The sequence below is a fragment of the Phasianus colchicus genome, chromosome 1 (genome assembly GCF_987193195.1).
Source record: "Phasianus colchicus chromosome 1, bPhaCol1.hap1.1, whole genome shotgun sequence".
NCBI lineage: Eukaryota > Metazoa > Chordata > Aves > Galliformes > Phasianidae > Phasianus > Phasianus colchicus.
This window is the reverse complement of record NC_143436.1, coordinates 70,376,216-70,396,462: the sequence shown is the minus strand read 5'-3', so window position 1 is coordinate 70,396,462 and position 20,247 is coordinate 70,376,216. Positions and strand designations below refer to the sequence as shown.

The following is a 20,247-nucleotide window of genomic DNA, read 5'->3' as shown; positions in this document are numbered from 1 at the left end:
AAGGAAGGAAGGAAGGAAGGAAGGAAGGAAGGAAGGAAGGAAGGAAGGAAGGAAGGAAGGAAGGAAGGAAGGAAGGAAGGAAGGAAGGAAGGAAGGAGGGAAGGAGGGAAGGAGGGAGGGAAGGAGGGAAGGAGGGAGGGAAGGAGGGAAGGAGGGAAGGAAGGAAGGAGGGAAGGAAGGAAGGAAGGAAGGAAGGAAGGAACCTTAAAAATACATTTCTTAATAAACAGTAAAAGCTTCCTTCTGTTTGGTAGCATTAAATGTTGTCATGTGACTGTCTTGAAGGGAAAATATGAATAGAGGAAACAGAGAAGGGAAAATCCCACTAATGACACAATATAATATGGCAACTCACAAATTAAAAAAATTATCATCATTTAGACTGCAAATAACACTGAAAAGATTGATTTCAGTTTATGAATGCAGCAAGACCAAGAAATAGAATGGAGAATTCTATTGAGAAAATAACACTTATCAGGAGGCTGAAGACACAACATTTTCTTTGGCTTCATGACTGTCATGCCATATTTCCTAAGAACTGCAAGAGTTAATTGGGAATTGCAGTGTGGCAATGTGCTGCATGTATTGGCTTTGTTGAAAGTAGCTTATTCTGTTCACTTGAATCTCTAGCTTATCTTTTGTGTATCACTGAACAATTTCAAAAAACATTTAACATAACCTGCTATTTAGTTTTCATATGTATTACACTGTAGTGTCATGCTATGTAGTATATCAGGCAGCCTACCATACAATGCCAAATGCTGTGCACTTTGAAAGCCAGTACACATTAGCAGAGTTGACAGCAACATGAATATTGCCTGTAGAATATAAGTCAGATGTTCTCACTCTCTGTAGCCAGTGTGGGATAGCTGTGAAGGGGTGGAAGCCTCCTTTCCACTGCTGCAAATGATCCATGCAGAGCATTGGTGAACGGATATCTTACAACTAGCATTTCTATGATTCTATGATTCTTCTAATGTTTTTTGTATTGATGACTGTAACGAGTAACTTCACTGAAACCAGACAGACAAACCAGCCATGTTACAGGCAATAGCACCATGATCAGTGACCTTATGGAAAAAGGAAAGGTCCTGAGTTTATACCAGCTGTTTGTATCTACAACTGACTTTCATGAAATACAAGCCAGTCCCTAAGGATAGACACAAATTGCTAACATGCTACTGCATTACTGAAGTCTGAAAAGTCTAACCAGGTTCTCCAAAGACAAAATATCCACCAAGCAGCAAATATAAGCTGCTGGTTGCTGTGCTGTGCTGGTCATAATGCTGAGTAAAAGCTAAGACCTTATTTCTAAAACACAGTGTTTCATTATGATCAGGGGACCGCATTTTCATTTTTTTCTTTTTCCACCTGCACAGCCACGCAGAATTTTGCAACTTCAGCTCAGAGGAGTGAAAATCCAGTGTGGCCTTTGCTCCTTCTCAAAAAAAGTTAACATTGTCCACATTAATGGAAAAATGCATTCAATTCTCCCCAGAAGAAACCAGGGAACAGGTGTTTCCCATGGGGGACTTTTAGCAGTTTTGCTTTTAGTAGTGGTCTGTGTGGATTTGTTCTGCTGCATGCTAGGGAGAATTTTTTATCCTCTTGTACTGTTTCCAGGAGAGAAGGTAGCATTCTGGAGAAAATATATTGCATTCAGGAGTTCAGATATTTGGATTACACTATCATGGTGTTTGTTGACGTGTGTTGACTTTTTTTTAATTTATGGTTCAGATAATCTTTCTTCTAACATTTGGAGTCCATTGGGCAATAGCATGGAAGTTCCTTCTTTGAGCAAAATAGACTGGGAGGCATTTATATATCAGGGTTTCTAAATCCTGTTGCATGGACACTCACACTAACAGTAGCATGGAAAAATAGCATGCAATTTAGAAATATCTTCTTGAATTCATTTAATCATTTAAGTTGCATTGTGTCAGACAAGGTCATGCTGTCTGTCTAGTCAAGGAGACTTTTCTTCTGTGCACTGAAGTTCTTGCACAACACTCTGATGGTTCTTTCAAAAATTATGATTGAATTCTGAGAAAGCACATTAAATGCATTTTGTCCTTATGCAGAGACACAGAGCTAGTTAAAAGCTGCCTGCTAGAAGACAGCTAGAATAAACCCTCATAGTAACTGAAAACAATAGAAAGATACAGATGCATATATACATAAAATTCCAAAGGAAATTACTATCTTTAATAAATATTTCTTACACAATTTGCAATTCAAATGTTATACTGATATGTGGGTGCTTGAGAGACCTAAAATAAAAATGACTGTAAAGTAACTATTTTTATTGCAACCAGAAAGAAATGTACAAGGTAATCAAACAGCATATACAATGAAAGTAAATTAGATTTCTGAAACTATTCCTGCTTTTAGTGACTCCCACATGGCATTTGCAATACAAACAAGCACACTCACTTATTCTATAAGTAGCAGTCCAAAATCTTACATCCTCCACATTGCCTTCATAATACTCTAATACCACAGGTGACATTAAGTTGATGCCTTTCCATGTAGCTTGCAAAGGGACATCGTCACCCTTCATCTGCATCCAGAGTAAGCTAGACAAACTAGGAGAGCTGGGCATGGACAGAATATAAATTAATACTTTGAGCTAGGCAAGGAGCAAAATCAGGCCCAGCCAGCTGCATGTGAAAGAGCATCATCTCCAGGCTGCTCTGACATGTCAAAGAACAGTCAAAATAATGTAGAAGAAGAGAAATCTAGTCTACCAGACATGTTAAGACATAACTCTTTTCCTTTATAAAAAATAAAATACTCTCACATTATAATCAAAATACGTGATTACATGTGAGACAGGTTAGAAATAGTGTTAGAAAGTAGGAGGTTTTACCTCAGAGGTGATTCATAACAAACTGATCAGACCAGACAGTTTGCCTGGGAGCCATTTTAACTAATAGCTCTCATTTCTCAGTATTCTTCAGCATTTTGGTTTTCTAGATATTTTTGACTTAACAACATCAAGAAAACTTGGAAGTTACTCACATAATCTGAGTCCCCTCCTGCCTCTCCCACCATTTCTCTGGATGATCCCAAACAAGTTACTTCATTAATTTTAATTGGATGCTGTCACGAGAAAAGACTGGGCCTGAAGTCTGGAGGCGTTCAATCCCGGTTCAGGCAAATGCCTAGTAATTCTAGTGGGACTTCTCACTGTGTCAGGACTGCAAGATCTGCCACAACTGCATGTGCTTAAAAGGCTGTAACAGCTGGTTGTTGATTCTGGTCCCATGAAGATTTATTAGAATCTGCTATTAATACTTATCCTCATATCTGCCACTGGAACATACTCAAAAAGGGCCTTCTCAGTCCCTACTGCCTGATAAGAATAACAGCAGGAATTGTCAGCTGAATCTGTATTTATTCTAGCAGCTCTGCCTAAACCACCCAAATTCTGGGCAAGTCTTGGCAAAGAAGGAAATAGCACAAAATAACGTGTGACTTTTTTACCTACTGATGTGCAGCATTAGACACTTATTTCCCAGAAAATCTTATTATCTTGTCCCCATCTCAAACTGGGTTGTGACCAACCTGAGAGAAGAATAATGCTATACTGGCTTCATTTGTAGAAGATCTAGCCAAATCTCTCCTTCAGTAGAAGAGATTAGAGGCAGTTTAAATAATTCTTACAAGACTCTTAAGAATATTGCAAATAAACAGAATGCAGCACACTGTGAGAGTGCCTAATTTACATATCTTTGTAGAGCAAAATTGCTATTATAAGTAAAGCAGTAACAATCACTGATTAAACCATATCATTTTTAGTCACATGCAAGAGTACAAGAAGAATATATGAAAATTCAGGAAAAAAAAAATCGAGCTGTGTAAAATAAAGACAAAAGAGATATTATTATGCCCTACTGTGATTATTTGCAATTCCTCTCACACTCAGTTCTGGTCCTCAGAAGACTAGGACAAGCACTTGCCATGTGGGTGGGATGAGGGGGATGTATTTGTGAACATTTGCTTTCACAACTGAGAAATAGCTCTGAAAATATTTGTGACTTCTTTTTATTTACTTATCTGTACATTTTCCTTTGCAAGTGTTTTTGACTCAAGAGAGTGTCTGGAATTTCACTGGATGTGGCCGGTCATGTTGGTAGCACTCTCTAGCTACCTTTAGCATGAGTGTCCACACAACAGGATTCGGAAACCCTGACATGTAAATGCCACCATCCATTTGGGTAAGAGAATTGTGGTCACTATCACCATAATTAACATTAAAGAATTTGAGCTCCCTACTTCTGAACATGCATCATACAGCAGCCTCTAAACCCTTGGTTTTCATTTCAGCCCTTACAGTTCCCTGCATGTTATCTCTTCAGTTGCTTCTCTTCTGCTTTGATTCCCCCTATAATTCTAGATTTCTTCCCTTTGCATCTGCAACCTCATATCTCCTTCTTATCTTTCCAACCTGTGTTCTCCACCAATCTGCAAAACCTGCCTTTTCTCTTTTCCCAAGCCTCTCCCTTCCCACATACTGCACAGAAGTCCAGACTGCTCTCCCTGTTCGTACACAAAGGGAAGCTCAGTGCAATGGATGTTACTCGATGGATCAGGCAACCTGAATATGACAGCATACCAAAATGATATGCTTTCTGGAAAAATACAGAATTTATTTCACGAGAAAGAAAAACTTTTTAGCCTATATAAATCAAAATCTCCCCAGTAAAACAGCATGCAAAACAGTCCTCTATTTTTATGACAATAATGGAAAAATAACCTTAATATGATGACATCAAGTAGCTGGTAGTTACTACTTCCAGATATTGTTTAATATATTTCATTCTGAAAAGACCCCATCAGACATTGCCCACAAAACACCATAGTTCTGCAGCTATCATTTAGCAAGGGCAGCAAAACTGAAACATCTTATTAGGCTTGTGTTGAACAGAAAAGAACCATAGGTTTTTTAAGTCTTACTCATAATACTTTCCTACAAGAAGACATGAAGAGCAACATTTATCTTGTGGAGACAGAAGTGGCTGAGTTTCAACATGTGCTTCCAAAAGTGCAAGAACTTCTAACGCACTCAGGCCACCTCTGCTTGCTTTCTCCCTGAATTTGACTCCCAGCCCCACAGTCAAAACAATTTCTTTTGTTTTCTGTCAGTGACGTGCAGTGTCTTAATGTTGGTATAGCATGTAAAATATTATTATTATTATCCTCAAGATAAACACAGTGCATGGTTAAGGGACTGAAATGCCAAGTAACCTACTTCAGTTCCTATTCACAAACAAAAAGATTTCTGGTATAAATAAGCAAGAAGAGAAAGGAGCAGCATGAAGCAAGCAAATCTGTATTGAAGTTGCACTTCAAAGTGAAGATAACATTTTCTAATACATCTGTGACCCAGATCCTCACGGAGATGTAGAAGTTTTACTCCCATGCCTAAATAATTTTAAGGTTGTGAGTTGTGATTACTTAGAGGAATGGCTAAAATTCTGTTCTCCAAACTACAGTGTATTCCTTTAAGGAGAGGCTTGCAAAGGGGAAAATGCTTTAGAGAGTATAATACAGTGCATAATAGAGAAATGAAAGCATTGTACAAGCTCTTGAGAATGTCTAGGAAATACCTGTGTAATGGTGAAAGTACTGGTGCAGCTTGGTTTACTGACTCTTCACATGTATTTCTGTGAATGACTGAAGTAAGTAAGGGAAATGATTGTCTCACTCTACACTGCAATAGCACCGACTCATTAATGTGTGCAGTTTTGGTTGCCACAGTACACAAAGGACATAAGACTACTAGAGATGCCCAAAGGAGTTGTACAAAGATGGCGAAAAGTTTAGAGGGCAGGATGTATGAGGAGCGGCTGAGGTCCCTTGATGTGCTCAGCGCAGAGCAGAGGAGCTGAGGGGAGGCCTGATGGCGGCTGCAGCTCCTCACAGGGAGCCGAGGGGCAGCGCTGAGCTCTGCTCTATGTGACAGCGACAGGGCCCGAGGGAACGGCGTGGAGCTGTGTCGGGGGAGGGCAGCTGGGGGTTAGGCTCTCCACCTGGAACAGGCTGCCCAGGGGAGTGGGCATGGCCCCCGGCTACCGGAGTTCAAGAAGCATTTGGACAACACTCTCAGACACCTGGTTTGGATTTTGGGTGGTCCTGTGCAGAGCCAGCAATTGGGCTCAATGAGCTTTATGGTTCCCTTTCAACTTGGGATATTGTATGATTCTTGATTCTACATGCAGAAGGGAGGATTCAGCAGGAACATGAGGAAGAAACAGGCCATCACAGCAAGCTTCCATTTAAGGCAGGAGAGGAATTGTTCTGTGAAGATAAATGAACTTCTGCATCGTTTTCTGGTCCATCAGTAACTAATCCTAAACAGGATGATGGAATGCTGTTCTGGATGTATCTGGCTATTAGCCCACAGAGGTTTTAGATTACAAACCACTCTCATTAATAGTACAGATATATTTATTGTATACAAATCCCTAGCCCAACCTTGGCAGCCTAAAGCCTGTGAATGTGGAACACTGTGTAAAAGAAATCTATTTACATGATGGTCTTACAATTTATTTTTGCTTTGTCATTTCTCTGCACTGGCAGATTCCAGAGAAATTGACTATAAAGGAAAACATAAGCAACTCTGCGAATTGTACTTCAGTCTCTGGATTCAGCTCACCCCTTAAAAGTCCTCTGACCCAGCTTTTGCAATTGATTGCATTACTGTAGAAAAATCCCTTATTGGTGTAACTCTGTTACGTATTTCTCATTCAATTACTTTTTTTTTTTTTTTTCCCAGAGCATATCAACTTCAGGGAATATTTCCAGTGATATGTTAAGACATAAACAATGCAAATCTTTATTATAGTAGAAAGAGGAGGGACATTCAGCATTTTGGCTTCTTCTGCTGAGCAGTACGTTTTGACACTTCCAATGTTTTAGGTTTTCTCCTTTAATAACAGGGATTAATACAATGTGCCTACAAAGAGATTATGTGAATGAATTACACAGGAGATTAGGGGGATATCTCGTTTTGTGTGCCCATCAAAATAAAACCTCTCCTGTCTCAAAGAAAAACAGCCTTCCTTCTCTCTTGTCATTAGACCAGATCATTAATTGTACTACAGCAACCACTGGATTGGAGGAGACTGGTGAACCCAAAGACAACCTACATTCCCAGCAAAATCCCAAACAATCTATCATGCAAAGATCACTTATTCCAGCTAAGAAGTTGAGACATGCATTCAGTCCCATGTGCCTACAGCCCATATCACTTGTGCTTTACATCTCTACCAGATTCCAAACCCCTGCATCAGAGCCTGCATCAGTTTTAGCTACAGGAGAGCTCCTGTCGGCTCAAGGTAAGCAAGTTGCAACAATACCAACTCTTTCTCCTTTGAAGAATCTTAAAATATCTTGCAAACAGTGTGCCCCAGCACATCTGGGAGAACAGGTATTTTTGTGGTTATGTTAAGAGTAGCTAAACTAAAATGTTATCCACTCTTCAAGGGTACTCAGAGAAACAGGGAAAAAAAACAATTCCCAGGATTGTGCTGTAACCACAAGAAAACCTACCCTATTTGCTATTCTCCCTGCCTTGGTTTAGTATTTCCTAGTAAAATATAGTCATCAGACATCTGTTTGGCTCCTTCCATGTCAAGGATCACAAACTTCTCTAAAAATTGTAAAAGATACTGCTCAGCAGCCGCAGTTTCACCCCTTAAATGCAGCCTTATTGAAGCTGAAATGTAGCCACTGCTTAGTGTTCCAGCTCTGTGTAATCCCTGTCAGGAAGCAAACAGTGACAAAATGAAACTTCTGGAAAAAGTATTAGCTGAGACACATTGTACAGTAGTTTAAAATGTCAATTGTAGAGAATATAAAACTTGTCCCACTGTTTGCTGACTTTTCCTTTCACACTTCTCCATCTTATTTGAGTAATTCTACTTACATTGCAATTGTTCTCCATCACTTTTATTTTCTTATTAAGGATTCCATATCGAAGTCCAAAAACTGCATCTAGCTACATCTTCTTTTACAGAACTGGAGGGTTTGGCTGGGCCCTGTGGCCACAAAGACCTGCTTTGGTATTATAGAGCAAATTCTTTTCCTTCCTTTCTACTCCCTTCCTCCACTCTTCACCAACTCAGAGTTAAGTGGTCCTGTCTAGCTCTGAGTCCTCTGGAACCAGTTCCTTCTCTGCCATGTGCAGGATGATTCAGAAGGATGGATTGTCTCTGAAAAAAAAGATGCACTCGGAGAAAGCTAAGATCCCTTTTTGCTTTTAATGTCAGACATGAGCACTGTTCCAGCTCTTTACCTCCTGCTTCACAAGCCCATTGTAACCCCATCAAAAAGCACAGATAGATCTATTAACCTTTTGGGAACAGTGAAAATCATACATTTTCTCTTAGTCAATCAGTGGAAAAGAAAAGAGCAAAAAATACCTAAAATAAAGATGTAAGCTTGGCTGGGGATGGTCCCACGTAGCTATTGCAGGATAACCAACCCACTGCATAATATTTCTATGACAAGTGCTAATGGGTTTTAAATGTCAGGTGCTGTAGCGTAGCCCATCATCTACGCAAAGAAGTAACCAGTATTTGTTATTTGCTTCACAAAAATAGTTCCCCTCCTGTTGCTGCCTGCTGAACGGCACCTGCCTGGGGCGCACGTGAGTGGGAGAGAAGTGCTGCAGTCTGACTTGCTTGGCAATCAAATGAAGTCCTGCATTCCCTGCATGTCCTTCCCTCCTTGATTATAGGATTAATGCCAGTTCCAGGCAACGGTGTGTTCTTAAGTGAACTTACCAGTACAAATCTACTATCACTACTATCATTGAGTGTTGTTTTACCATTGGTATTTTATGTTTGTTTTCTTTTTAATGTTTCTTTCAGAAATCTCACCAAATTAAAACAGTAACAAAACATTTCAGCTATAGCTAATCCTTTCAAAGTCATTGCTCCAGTAAAGCTTACAGAAGTATATGCCAGTGTTTTTGATTCTCACCCACGTTAAGTATCAATTTCTTCCTGCAAACAGCACATACACATACGCATGTTCGTCAATATACAGCTTGAAGAGAAATAGTAAGGTCTGTCCCTGAGTCATTTCCTTGACATTTGGTTTTGAAAAACATCTTTTGCAATCATTCAGGACCATGTGGTAGCCAGGGCCGCATCCAAACCACCTGAGTTTGGACTTCCTTGTTGGCAGTCAGCATTCTGATTATTAATTCTCTACAGATGTCAACACTTCTCATCTGGTAGGATCTAATGCCCTGAGTGTAACTTGTTAGCATACAAGTGCCTCACAAAAAATTGCCTGGAAGTTCCCCGTAGATGATACTCAAAGAAGAGTTATAAAAGATGGCTGAAACAATACTAGAACGCTATCTCTTTTCCAAATACAGTGTGGAAACACTGTGTGTTCCATGTCATAACAGTCCAATCAAAGCTATTCAAAGTACTAGCAAAGGTGAATCAGCCTCTTCAGAAATGAATCTGTTACTGACATATGCTATACTTCTGTGCTTATAAGGCATTATTAAGATTCCCTTGCATGGCATAGTAAAAAAAAAACGTGTATATGCTAGTAGTTATACAGAGGGTAAAAACACACAGAATTGCAAGGATGGAACAACACATCCTTGTTGGGTTTGGCAAAGCATGATCTTTAGTGATGAAAACCTGAGAAACTTGGGGTCAATCCCACAAAGGCTTACACATGTGCTTATCTTTATGTGTAACTCGTGCATGCAAATCATTACACTTGGCCTCCGTCATGGCTGCTTCAGCAGTGTTCAGTGCTGTAAAGCCTGAGGTGTGATTTTGCCATTATTGGACTTAATGGATGGGACTTTCTGTGTGAGCCAAGTTATCTGTGAGCCTGCATCACTGTTCTGGACATGGCTAACATAGTAAATTAGCTACACAGATGTTGTGAACTTTAAAATAGTGCTTTCCTCTAGTTTTGGGACGAGAAAGAAATCTACAGTTAGTAGTGCTATACTGTTTTTTGTAAATTTACTATGGTATCATCTCAAGGCCCATGAATGAAGTTCCCATTCACAGCCTTCTTTATACTACAAAGTCACAAGCAATTGCTGCCTGGAGTGCAACCATTTTTTTGTATTTTTATACAGAACTCTGCATTTGAAATCATGAAATGGTATAAGTTTGAAATAGTTTGGGCTTAACTGGGAGATCTGACACCGTAAGACCTTGATCCTAATATCAGTTCCAGCACTAGCTTAGGTAGGGGTGAGAGATGCATCAGTCACTTCTCCTCTTTTTGGTTTAGTGTCACTCTCCATAGCAAGGCATGTTCTTCAAGTCTACACAGTGATTGAAGTTGTGATTTTAAAGAGATTTTATTGTACGGGACATCAGTGCTAGAGCAGGAAGACTTGTCACTATTTAAGAAAAACAATAGAAATGTTATATTTACTGCACAAGAAGCATACAGCATTGAACAGATGATGATGAGGCAGTTGGGACACAGGCATTTGGTTGCTGCATTTGGAATTAGCACAGTATGGTAAAATCACTGACCAGGATTTAATCTCCATGTTTTGTTCTAATTTGCATCTTCAGCCCCAGGGATTTGGGAGCTGACCAGCTGAAGGCTCATGTGAGTAAAAGTCCAGTATTTCTTTCTGTCCTCAAAAAAGAATAAAAAATACACAGCTTCCCCCCTGCTTTTTCCTCTCATGCATATACACACTCTACAATGTCTGCTCCTCAGGAAATAGGCATAAATAAACCACAATCATTTGTGTCTTATTTAAATAAGCTTTTCCTTTGGTCTCTTAGGACAATGAAACGGAGTGAAAGCGTCACTCTAATAGAGAAGCCCAGTAAAGAAACAGGAATGTCTGAAGCCTGAGCACCTTGCAAGAGTGGCTTTGAATCTGCATGCACACGGGGAAAGGTTCCATGCTTAAGAAGAAAAATAAATGGAAGAAATAGAAAATGGTTTATTGCTCTTGTTCTATCAGGGTTAAGTTGAGGTATCAGCACTACTACAGAATTGTAAGAAAAACTACAAACGTATTAACAGCTGGTCCACCATTCCTGTGCTCTATAATTATTTTATGAAAAAACAGCAGCACCCACCTAGTCATAAGGAGTTTTATTTGGTGTCTGTAGAAGAATTAGTCCCACTGGGACAGTATAGCCTAGTTTCATGCGGCTGTGTAACGAGGGATCTTCCTGCAAAAAGCTGGTACGAGATGACAGGAGACTTTGATTTTTGTTTGGAATCATTCAGCTTACAGATATTTAAACAACTGGCTGAGTTTGGTGATGTGAAGAGAGCGCGAACATATATTGCTGCCCGATTTCAGAGGTACATCTGCAGCCACTCCTTTCCACGCGCAACACCTGTGCAAGAAGTGCACTTCACTTGCTCAGATATCCAAAGCATACCTTCACCCGGGGCTATCAATCAGAACATGTCAGGGAGAGAGATCCTGCCCTGTAGGGAAGCAGTCAGAGCATGAAGACTGTGTTATCCAGCCGCCTCATTTAACGTAGCTCCATCCCCAAACAGTAAATAATGTACATGTGGTGGGCATGAGTCATCGCTCCCGCAACCGCGTCAGCGGAGCTCCCTGCTCTGCACGGTTTACGCATTAAAGTGTAAATGAAAGAGAGCTTTTATTATACATCGAATCCGTACGAGGGACCGTTCCGAGGCAATGGCTTAGGGCCATTTCCTCGCGTTGGGCCGAGCGACTGCGGCACAAGAGGAGGGCGGGCGGGCGGGCGGAGGGAGGCTTTGCCATTTTTAGCAAAGTGAGCCCATAAACCGGCGCGCACCCTCCTCTTCCTCTCTCGGAGTTGCTTTGTCTCACGGAGGTAGGCTCTGCTACGGCTCTCGGAGTCACGCCGTTAGCGAGCAGCGCCCGACCGCCTCAGGCCGCCCCTGTGGTACCATTAGGAGGGGGCTGCGCGGCGCCCGCCCCGCAAGGCTGAGGAGAAACGCTGGCGGCGGCGGCGACCCCGCCCTGAGGCGCCGTCCCGCCTCGGAGCTCAGCGCCTCCCGTTCCCCGTCGAAGGGGCCGCACCTGGCCCGGCCGTCCTTCCCAGCCGGTCGGGGGGAAGTTTGCGGGCGGGACGAGCGCAGCCGGCAGCCGGTGCGGGGAGAGGCGGAGCTGGCTCTCCTGCGTTCCTCCCGTCACACGGGGGCCGCGCGTGGGAGAGCCGGCCCAGGTGGAGGGAGAGCGGCTGGTTTGGGGCGGGGCGGGGGAGGGGACGCGGGCGGGGACGCGGAGCCGGGCGATGGGGAGGGAGGTGGAGGCTCCGGAGCTCTTCGTCCGCCGGCTCGGGCTCTGACGTGCCGCCTCGGCAGCGGCGCGGCGCAGCCCCCGGGGCTTCCCTGAGCGGCCGTGGGAAAAAGTGCCCCGAGAGCGACCGGGCGCCAGGTGAGCGGGTCGCGCGTTGGGGTGCTCCGGCCGTTTAGGGGTTGCGCTTTGCCTTTCGGTTGCCGGGCGCTACCTGCCGCTCTCGGGAAACTTTGTGCCGGTGTGCGAGCGGCCGGGGGGAGGCTGGTTGGTTTGGCCAGGAGCCGGGCTGCTGGCAGCGGGATTGTTGTGTGTGCGCTGAGCTCGTGAGTCAATATTGATTTGCGGGACTCAGGTATTAACCGCTCGCGTCTTAGAAGGCTCATTAGCGGTGACTCGTTTCCATGACAACGGGACCCCTCTGAGGCTTCGGGGTTATCTGGTTGCCCGCCTTCGTCTCTTTCCTGTTCGTGAGATGGACTCGTACCGCTGTCATGTTTTGCCGCCGAGGAGAAAAACAAGCAATAAAAGCGGAGCGATCCGCGGCCCCAGTTCAGCGTTCGCGGCTGCGGTGCCTTCCTTAACGATGCACGGACGGGACTGAGCAGTGTGAGTTGTGCTAGATCTCTTAGTGTTTGTTTTACCTCCCTAGCCACAAAGCTCAGACTAAAACATAGTTCGAATCGTCACTTGCTCCAGTTCTCCTTCAAGACGCGAGTACTGAGAAGTGCGATGTTCGTTGTCTCTGTGTGTCGTTGACCCCCCTCCCCCCACGAGCGGCTCTGCGCTGGGATCTCTGTAGTTTATTGCTGCAGAAGTGAGGATCGGCTTATTGACTTCTTGTGTAACTTTGTCACCTTCTTGTGGTGTGACCTTCACAGGTCTTTAACTTCCCTGTAACCTCTGGGGTCTTAACGGGAGGAAACGCTGCCCGCTGGTATCTGTGGTGCTCTGAGCTAATCAGGCAAACGGTTCTTCTGAGGTGAAGTACTGTTACATTTGAATGTATCGTTTTGTTATGAGTAGTAAACGCATCTTTTGTGTTCCTCTTCTGTGATGACCTAGGTGCAAATCTCCCCCTTTTTTTTTTTTTTTTTTTAAATTCCAATCTTTATTTAACATAGGGTAGTCGCCCTACCTCTTCAAGATGCTGTGTTCTGTCGTTATCCGGCTGAAATCAGTAATTCTAATCCCATTTATGCGAACAACCGGTCACAGCCTTCTTATGTTAACTGTGTCGGGTTCGGGTAGAAATGGAACTCTTTGGCAGTTTTAAATTTGTCAACTATGACAAAGAGTATATATGTAGCAAGGAGATAAAATAGTAGAGAAAGAAAAGTCTGTAGAATTGAATGATAATCTTGGTCACTTGTCTTAGAATTGCAATCAAAGAGGGGCTAAAAAGCTTTTTTCTTTTTTTCTTTTTTTTTTCTTTTTTGAGAGAGAGAAAATGAGCACCCACTTTTAAATGTATGTCAAGTTAAACATCTGAAATGATTCAACCGATTTTCATAGTTTTCCAAGAAACGTTTTGATATGTAGCATTCTTCATAGAAGCATTGAGAAGGAGTGTGTAAATATTTTAAGATATACATTTCTAAACCTAAACAGCGCCTGACTGGCATTCGGCAATAAGCATCTGAGATGATAGCAGTAGTAAGTTAGAATAGCAGGGGAGCTTCAGTAGGAAGTGTACATTTCTTTGCTCAAATGCTCCTTTCAAGTGAGTAAACAATATCCATCCTATCCATTTCCTTCATACCCTGAGGAAGAGCCTATCCCAAGCTCTGTTCAGCAAAGTGCTAAAACATATGCCTCATTCCTAATGCATTAGTGTTCTCTAATATCAGCAAACTGTGTTTCCAGCATTTACTTAAGTATTCTAAAGAATCAAGCCTGTGACCTTGTCTTCTTAGCAGCTTGGCAGTGAAACATCTGTCTGAAAACATCTTTTGGGAATTGAAGACTTTCTGACCGTTACCGGCTCTAGTGAAGAAACTTAATGACAAATCTACATAAAGAAAGAAAAAGAAATGATGTCTGAATATCTCATCTCCTTTAGTTGTCATTGAGTTATGTTTCTGTATTGAACTATTACATTTTTACTACTTAGTGCTGCACAGTCAATGCAGGTAGACAGAAAGTGAGCCAGGTTTTCTTCTGTGCTTTGTGCCTTCTGTAAAGCTCCTTGTAGTAGTAAGAACAACAGATATTCCATTTCAGTTCTGAGACCCTGGTTGCTATGGGAGGGTGGGTAAATATGTATTTCTTAAGACTGATAACAGAGTGGCAAGAAAGATACTTTCTATGAAGTCTGTATGATTTCTATAGTTGCTTTTGAGAATACTGTTCTCTGAAGATGTCTAATTGTATGAGCTGATAGTGCTAAAGGTGTTCTGTTTGAAGAAGCAGAGGGGAAAAAAGCAAATAGAAATGGAGACTAAACCCAGGTATAGATGATAATGTGGGTTCTGTATTTTACTATACCAACGTAACTTGGTTATAATGTACTGGTTATATATATTTTTTAAATAAAGTGCTTCTGGGAAAGTTTATATCCCAGCTATGTATTGCTCAAGCTGTATGTTGCTTCAACTTTACTGGCATGTAGAAGTAAACTTAGCATTGTTTCTCTGGTGTTGGAAGTCCTTCCGGTGGTTTGGGAAAAAAAGTGAATACAGGAGATGGTTGAGCTACTTTCTCTGTAACTGATCTGCTTTGGGCATATTGCTTTATCCCCCTATTTCATCTTTTCTCTGTTCATTGTCCCTCTACATATCTTCAGTCTTGTTTGTTCGGAGTATAGGTTCTTCAGTGTAAAATCTTGTTTTGTGTGGGTATCGTGTCCAGACAGATCTCTCTTGGAGCAGCAAATTGTTACTGCAGTACAATAATGAGAAATGATAGGCTACATTTCTCCTGTATCAGTCACCGAGGTGTTTGCATGAACACTCATTGCTGTCTGAGAGGCAGTAAGATTGTTACAGATCAGTGTGAAGGTATAATGGAGGAATTGTTTCTATTGCTAGAGACTCTTTTGTTCCTTTTGTTAAAACTTCTGGAGAAAAAGTTCACAGATCTAGAATTTGAGCAGTGGCTCACCCCTGCTTTTCTTGTATGTGTATGTTTGTGGTCGGGGCAAATGTACTAGACTTATGGAGGTAAAAATAATGCAGTCATGCATTTAAGATTTGCATGTTGGTGGAGTAGGCTCATCAACAGCAGAATCAAGCACTAAAGAAATGAAGTAGAATCCCTATTATTTATTCATTCTTTCTCTTTTTCCTGTGTTTGTAGGTGGGAGAAAGGCAGATGAGTTTCCAAGTATCCTTTTCAAGCTTATAAAGCACACAGCTTCATATAACAGCAGTAAGTAATGGCATTAGGCAGGTATGAGAGCTGTCACTGTATTATTCCAGCTGGGAACATAATTATGCTCTCGATAAACTACTGTAAGAATGTTTATACTTCAAAATATGATATACTTGGGGTAAATCCAGCTACAACTTTTTTTGTTTGGTCTTACTTTTCAAAATCACTCTCCTAATGGATATTGGAGATTTCTGATAAACTTTTAGGCTGAGGTCCTTTTCTAAAAAAAGGTTTACAGATGAGAACTGATTTTTTTTTTTAACTAATCACATTTCTGCAGTAGATAATAGATTGACTTCTTTTGTGAGGATTTAGCTGAAAAAAATAAAGTAAAAAATAAGGCAAGAAATGTATTTTTGCAAATTATTGTAAGCTGAAGTAAAGCTCTTCTATTTTGTTTGTTTCATTCCTCTTAAAGATGAGAACTTTAACATATGAAGGTCTTGAAAAGCTCTCTACTATCTTTTCATTTACTTGCTTTGTTTTTAATGAATTCCGTACAATGATTTCAAAGTGACTAGAATTTTAAGGCACAAATATGAAACAACCCAAAGGATTTTTTTTAAATATGCCTGGCAAAGAAAAGGACAGGTCTCTAAAACACCTGATGTTGCAAATCTGCAAGTTGACCCGCATGAATTCACTAGTGACTCTGGAAATTTTGGACCTGGTTCTGTTTCCTACTTACAAAATAGACAGATGAAAGGATACATCAGCTCAACTTTGTTACCTCCAAATTTTATTGCTCAGACAATGGAGTTCAGTGGCTGTAGGGCTCAGCCAGTGATTAATTTGTACATCACTGCAATATAAGCTATAGGAACTCTGAAGGGAAAGGCAAAACTTCCTTCTCACAAGGTCCCATTGGGTGTGATATGGACTCCTACATGAAAGAAAAGAATGCGTGGAAGTTAATAAGGTCTTAAAAATTCAGGAAGGCATAAGGCACTCTGTGAAGACAGACATTTCAAAAGACATATGTAGATACTAGGGCAGTGGGTAGTAACAGCAGTGTTAATGGTCACCAGAAGCCTGGCACAAGTAGAATCAGACCTGAGAGCGAGTTGACTAGGCTGCCTTACTGCTTCAGAAATGCCAAACAAAACAATCCATTTTCAGAGGCCCTGAAAATAAAGGTATTTGCTGGGTTTTATAGATTCCCCAATATGAAGTCTTCATGATCTGCATGCCTTACTTAGCCTCAGTTGTAAAGAGCTCATCTTTTTGGGATTGGAAACGTCTGTGGTGTAAATCTGATTCAGACAGGATGTTTGCTCTCGAGAGAGAAGCAAAAATCACATGGCAAACAGTTTGTGTTTGAATGCCAGAACATGCTACATGGCAGATAATAACCTGTAGACTTGAGAATCCACTACCATCTTTAAAATCTAAGAACAGCATAGTGCAACCTTTGGAGCAGTTAATTTGCTTTAAATCTGATTTTATTTTTTAATAATGGTAGGAAAAATAAAGACAAATTAACCTACTAGCAGTTTCCTCAGTACAGGACAGATTTCTGCTTTTATTGGTACCCTACACGCACATACAATGCACACCAAAATGGAAATGAGGAGGAGTAACACCCCACCCCCAAGAAATCAGTACCAGCATGCAACATAGATAGGACTCCCCAGGCACATCTCAATACCCCCTGTCAATGTAGAAAATCTACAGAGAAGCCACTGAGTACTTCAGGTGACATCACAACCTTTTGATGCTGATGCTGCATCTGAATGCCTTATCTTCAGCTGACGTAGTACATCACTGCTTTTATGGTAGGGCTGGTTTGCTTGATTTCTTCACTTGCAGGTGATAGGCTCTGAGCACAACAGTAGATGGATCTACCTGGCAGTTTGTGTGGGGTGGAAGGTAAGGTGCTGATTTTCTATGTTCTCTGGAGATAAGCAGGGAGAAATCTAATGTCTGTGTGTGCAGCAGCTCCAGCAGTGGCATTCGTGCTTCTCCCTTTGAGTCTCTTGATTTGTTGGCTGACCTTTTCACAACGGTGAAGCTTAGCAGGCCCACACGATTTTGTCACTTTATGCTGGGATGTCTGATGTTGCAGACAGGGAGTCTGTTCCTGTTCTATTTGGAGTCAAGGGCAAAATTCTCACTAATTTCCATAGGAACAAGTTGTGTTCCTAAACATACTTCAGTAGCTAGAAAGAAACTTCCTAATAAAGAACCAAACTATAACACTGAGCATAACAGTGAGCATTGTTTTATGCTTCAAACCCCTCGACAGTAATATGCTTGCAGACCAAGCATTGCAAGCAACAAACCTCAGGGCATTCCTAGAAGGACAGTGGAGGATTGCCAGCTCTCAGGCTGTGCTGAGAAACAATTGAGTCTTGATCATGTTACTGATAAAAAAAAAAAAAACAACAACACTTATTCTAATGGGCACTATTCAGTCCATTAGAATTCCATTCCTGATACAATCTAAAAGCAGTGAAGTTTTACTTAGTGGCATTACACAAAGGATTCACTACCTCAGAGAGAAAAGGCAGAGGGATTTCTGTTTACCTGGAGAAGGAAAAGGCCCGGCACTGATGGAGGAGACATCTGAAAGATACCAAGAAAAACTTTGGACTGCATCCTGTTGTCTGAAGTTGTGATACTTTAGACATATTCCTAATCAGCTGTCCTCCTCTCCAATTTCGATATTAGTTTTTTTCTTTTCCTCTTTTTTATTTTTTTCCTTACTTCTCTTAATCTTATCCTTGGTGATTACCTTGTTGCCATTCCTATGGCTCACTTAACAGAGATGCTGAAGTGAGGAGCTGAAGTGAAGTGCCTAGAACCCATTGGAGGAAGGCAATTCAAAAAAATGTATTTTGCAGAACTCTGCAGCTCCATGAAAGCTTTTCAGAATCTCTGTATTTCACTAATTTGTTGCTAGAGGGTTACTGTTCTGTACAAAAATGTCAAGGTATAAGGAGGTAGTTGCCTGGGTCATTTACTGTGCACATTTGTTGCCTTTGTAGCATTCCCAAATACGAAGACACCAGGACTGATATTTCCATACCATTTTCAGCCTGTTGTAATTTGAACACCTGTTTCATTGTTAAACATGTTTCATCTGGTAATCTCTCATCTTGCACTGGTTTGCTTTTTGTGGTGAGAATTTGAGAGATTTTTGTATTCTTGCCCCACCCAGTACCAGCAGTGTCAACCTCTGACCAACAATACTTATAAAATTATGTCACTTTTGCATTATGTCACTTCCAAGACAGTTCATCTTACTATTCAAAAACATAGGGAAAGTTCTGCAGGCGTAAACTTTTACAAGGAGATTTTATTCTTTTTAGATACTTTATCTTGAGTGAAAAACATGAATTTTCAGTACATGATAACATTCAAAATACTGGCTTTTTTCTGCATGGTAAAGGATTATTTTTTGCATTCTTTCTTTTTTCTTTCTTTTTTTCTTTCTGTCTTTTCTTTTCAGAATTACCATGGCATGTAGTTTGGACGGAATGCTACCAAAACAGATTAAATGAGAAGTTATTCACACCAAATATCTCCAAATACAGGAATTTAATACAAACCTGATTGACTGATATACTGTAAAGTTGTAAAAGACAGCATAAACCTAAAGGCAGAAATAGCATTAGCCCACATGGCGAGACTTCATGGAGAACTTAAGCTATCCAAGATGATGGAAAACTAAACAATTATGTCTTTATAGGACAGACTTCACTGCTCTTTTGTGAAAAATGTTACGACTCATTCTTCTGAATACGTTTTTCATTGTACCAAGTGTTAAATTCCACTTACAGATACAGACATATAGGAACTCTAATATGAATAAAGCACTAGTTGCGTCTATGGCTTAGTGAAAGTATTAAGCATTAACATGATGGGCTAGAACTGAAAAGTCATGAGAGAACTAGGTTTGGGCTTTTCTCCATATTGGAACAATGTTTCTGAAGTAAGTTCTGTATAGTCATCCTTGTTATCTTTTTTTGATTGCGTGGAGATTGAGTAATTCATTGTGATCCTGTTGTAAAGTGTGGTGACGCAGCAGTATTTCCCTGATTAAGACACTGCTGAATTTTCATACTTAGAAATAGTATTGGCAGGGATTTAGAAAGTTGGATTCTAGCCAGAGAATAAACAATCCGCAGAAGCCAACTATGCAAGGAGATTCTATATACACAAGTCAGAGACTGTTAATTATTGCTTTGCGTTGCAGGCTCTCTTCTGTGTTTGGGCAAATCTGTGAATTCCCATGTGAAGTAACTCAGCAGCTATGCAACCAGTGCAGGGGTATCGGGGCATGAGCCAGTGCAGTGGTTATTTGATCATATGCTGACCCGTGGCCTTTCCAGGACTTGTGGCAAACGAAAAGGATCCTTTGGGCTCAGTGCTGTTCTACTTCTAATCTGTGATTTACAACAGTTCTCAAGTTGTTCTATTGCTAGAAAAGTGGCAAAGTGTACAAATCATGTGAAGTCTGAATCTGTGCTGCAGAGGATCAAATTCAGTCACTCTTAGTTATTTCTCATTCCTATATATATATATTTTTTTTAAGACTGTGCACTCTGCCATTCATCTGTTGACTGTAGAGGTGTATATTTTATGTAAGAAACTGGCCCACATCA

General features: G+C 41.1%; 1 protein-coding gene across 23 annotated transcripts in view; it reads left to right on the top strand.

Moving 5' to 3' along the window:
* Nucleotides 1-10,169: 10,169 nt before the first annotated feature.
* SHISAL1 (shisa like 1) overlaps nucleotides 10,170-20,247 on the top strand; it is an 84,187-nt gene continuing 74,109 nt past the window's right edge. For 2 of the 23 annotated variants that reach the window (XM_090147126.1, XM_090147120.1), the window contains exons 1-3: nucleotides 10,170-13,250; nucleotides 15,566-15,637; nucleotides 17,450-17,509. The gene's annotated coding sequence lies outside the window, so the exon portion shown is untranslated. The remainder of the gene's footprint in view (nucleotides 13,251-15,565; nucleotides 15,638-17,449; nucleotides 17,510-20,247) is intronic. The other 21 variants (XM_090147191.1, XM_090147176.1, XM_090147147.1 and 18 more) reach the window with 15 other exon arrangements.